Source organism: Nematolebias whitei, chromosome 4, assembly GCF_014905685.2.
Source record: "Nematolebias whitei isolate Nwh7 chromosome 4, NemWhi1, whole genome shotgun sequence".
Lineage (NCBI taxonomy): Eukaryota > Metazoa > Chordata > Actinopteri > Cyprinodontiformes > Rivulidae > Nematolebias > Nematolebias whitei.
Genome location: NC_056501.1, coordinates 54,663,027 through 54,666,895, shown reverse-complemented (window position 1 = coordinate 54,666,895; position 3,869 = coordinate 54,663,027).

Genomic DNA, 3,869 nt, shown 5'->3' with positions numbered 1-3,869 from the left:
TCATGTTGCTGCTGATCTGTTTCATGTTGCTGCTGATCTGTTTCAATGTTGATGTGTTCATGCGTGCACATCTGCTCACAGACTCATGTTCATGTTTGTGCTGATGTTCAATGTTTTATGTTATGAGTGCTTAGTGTATATTTAGTTGATGTTTTTCTTAGTTCATATCTTAGATGTTATTACTGTTTTTCTTATACATTTTATTGTTGGATGTAACTGGGACCCTGTGTACATAATTTCGCTCCACCACATGTACCACATGAGGTGCGAATGACAATAAAGAAACTCTGACTCTGACTCTGACTCTCTGACTCTGACTCTGAAAATGTACCAGTGAGAGAGTCTGCGTGAAGTTAATGATGTCCAGTTAACCAGTGAATACAGCGTGCAGTGGTGGGTACGATAATCACAGCCAGTTATGAATCTTAGTGCACCATGATAGACAGCATCCAACATCTGCAGGGTTCTTGTAGGAGCGTTCATGTAAATAATGTCACCATAATCAATGGAGGGAAGGAAAGTCACAGATACAAGGCGTTTCCTAGCATTCAGGGTTAGACAGGATCTGTTTCTGAAAAAGAAACCCAGTTTAACTTTCAGTTTCTTTACCAAGTTTTCCACATGGAGCTTAAAAGAGAGATGTGAGTCGACCAAGATACCCAAATATTTATAGGAATCAACAAACTCAATTGGGACACCATTTCAGGATAAAATCGGAGGAAGAACTGCTGGGACCAACTTCCTATTTGTAAAAAGCATCCCTTTGGTTTTGTCGGCATTTAGGACAAGTTTGAGGCGGAACAGATCTGTCTGGATGTAGTTGAATGCAGATTTCAAAAGCTGGAAAGCCTTAGCAACAGTTTTAACTCGACAATAAGCAACTGTGTCATCAGCATAGAAATGTATGGATGCATTAGGGATGTTTTTACCTACATTATGTATGTAGATTGTAAAGAAGGTGGGTCCTAAGACTGAGCCTTGTGGTACACCATTGTTGACTGTTAAATAACTGGAGGAAGTACCATTATGTTGAACACATTGCCTCCAGTCTGAAAGATAGTTAGAGAACCAACCAGTGGTGTGTTCTGAGAAACCAATTTCTGAGAGCTTATGACATAAGATGTTATGATCCACAGTATCAAAAGCTTTAGACAGGTCTAAGAAAAGTGCAGCACAATAATCCTTAGCATCCAGTGCTTCAACAATGTCATTAAGAACCTTCAGTGAAGCAGTGGTTGTGCTGTGTTGTTTCCTGAAACCAGATTGATGTGGAGGTAAGATGTTAAATGAGTCCAGGTAATTTTTGATTTGAGAGTTTATCAGATTTTCTAGAACCTTGGCTAAAATACAGAGTTTAGAGATTGGTCGATAGTTGTTCAGTGAGGTGGGGTCACCTCCCTTCAGCAAAGGAAGAACAAAGGCTGTTTTCCAAGTTTCTGGGATGGAGTTTTGTCTTATGGAGAGATTGAAGATGTTGGTCACAGGGACTGTGATGATATTATCAGCCAGCCTTAAGAAATAAGGTGGAAGTTCATCTGGACCTGCAGTTTTTTTAGGGTCAAGATCTTTTAACAGTTTATTGACCTCACTGACTGAGAATGGAGAAAAAGAGAAGGTGTGATTAAATGAGGATTGACTTGTAGGAGGGATTTGATTTGTAGAAGTTTGGTTATTAAGTGAAGTGGCTGATTTTCCATTAGTAACTGTGTCAAATAAAGAACTAGAAGCAACAAAATGTTTGTTGAAACAGTTCAGGATCTCGTGCTTATTTGACACAGGAACAGAGTTAACGAGAAGTTGTGATGGGAGGTCAGATGATTGGGGGGTGCTTGAGAGAGATTTGATGGTTTTCCAGAATCTGTTAGGGTCATTTAGATTTTTGGAGGTCTGAGATAAGAAATAGTTTCGTTTTGCTGCTTTGACAGCAGTTGTGCATTTATTCCTCATCGGTCGAAAACTCAACCAATCAGTGTCTGAGTCAGATTTCCTCACTGTGGCCCAAAGATGATCTCTCCTGTGCAGGAGGTCAGCTAGCTCTGGAGTAAACCAGGGGCTGTTTCGTCCCTTTATTCTGAACTGACGAAAAGGAGCATGTTTGTTCACAAAATAAACAAAACTATTATGAAAAGACAGATCCCAGAGGAATGACTGTTCACAAAAACGTTTCAGATCCCTTTTTTGAATTAATCTGGATTTAGAAGGTGGAAGTTTAATATCTCTCAAAGCCGCTGTCACACAATGATCACTCAAGATATTGGCAATTACACCTGTACCAGGGAATTTGTGAGGCATATTAGTTAGAAATAGGTCTAAGATGGAGGATTTTTCAGGACAGTTTTTGTTTAATCTAGTGGGAGAGTTGATCAGTTGGGTAAGATTGAGAGACAGGCAACATTCCTTGAATTTATCACAGAGGGGGGTCGACTTACACCAATCAATGTTGAGGTCTCCAGCCAAAAGGATCTCTTTGAATTTTAAATTACCAAGAAATTCCATCAGGGCAGACAGAGCCTCAGGTGTTGCTGAGGGTGGACGGTAACAGCAGACTACAGATAAGATCTGGCCACCATTCAAGGTGATGTTTACAGCTAAGGCTTCAAACTGGTTTGGAATTGTTTTAGAAGACACAGGACTAGCAACCAAAGAATCACTGATGTAAACAGCGACCCCCCCCCCCCCTTTTTGACGATCACAGCGGTAGATGTTAAATCCATTGATTGCCAGGTCATTCTTGAGTACAGATTTGTTGAGCCAGGTTTTAGAGATGAAGATAACATCTGTCCCAGAAGAACTGACCAGAATTTTCAAGGCATCAAGTTTTCTCAGAAGGCTACGAGCGTTTACATGCAGAAAATGAAGCCCAGACACGTTTTTAAAGTCATTTGGTGTCATATAAATAGTGGGGGGTCCAGGGTTGGGTTGAATCCCTGAGAGCAGTAACAACATTATTATCAGACATTTTCTTGAATTTTTTGTGACTGATATGCAATTACAGGAGTTAACAGTGTGACAATTAGCCCCCATAATCGAATCATGAGAAACATTAATGAAGACGCGATCATTCAGAACCCAAAAACAGTGAAAGTTGCAGTGATGGGCAGATTCAGGTGTATTAACAAGATTCAGTGACTCCAGATAATCTGAGAGCTGAAAATAGTGACAGAAATATGAATGATGCAGAAAAGTTTCAGACCATAAAACATCACAGTTCAATTGGGCAAATAAACCCAACGAGGTGGCCCAACTTCAGTTTGAGTTGGGCTGAGGAGAGCTCCGGCCCCCCAGTGAAGATGGATGGATGGATGCTCCCATGGGAAACAGAAGCTGGGTCCAGAATCAACAGGCCGAAACAGAAACAGATCATTTGCAGCAAACAGCAGAGCGAGCAGCCGGAAAATACTCCTGAAGTGAAAGGCATGATCCTAGCTCGTTTCAAGTAACAGCGTGATCCGGAATAAAATTAATTATTAACCAGGTGAGTTTGGATGGAGGCCTACAGCAACTCCGATGCAAACTCCGAACTTCTCTCAAGCACCACGCAGCCCTGCTCCTTCATGCTACTTCTCCACCCCCGGTGAAAAACGAGACTGACCGGAGAGGCTTAAGTCGACACTGGTCCGGTTCTGCTCCAGTCCGGCTCTGGCGCTCCACAGCACGAGAGACGAAGAGGCTGAAGATGTCCCTGGCCCGGTTCTGCTCCGGTCTGGCGGCCCTGTCCGGTGGCACTTCAAAGCACCGGAGCTTCTCCTCCAGGTGAAAACAGCGATTCCACGGAGGTGGACAGTCCTTCGGTAAAAGTAACGGGCTGCTCACTGAAGCGGATATCGACATATCAGCTTTTCATTCTGATATCGACAAATTAGGAAGAC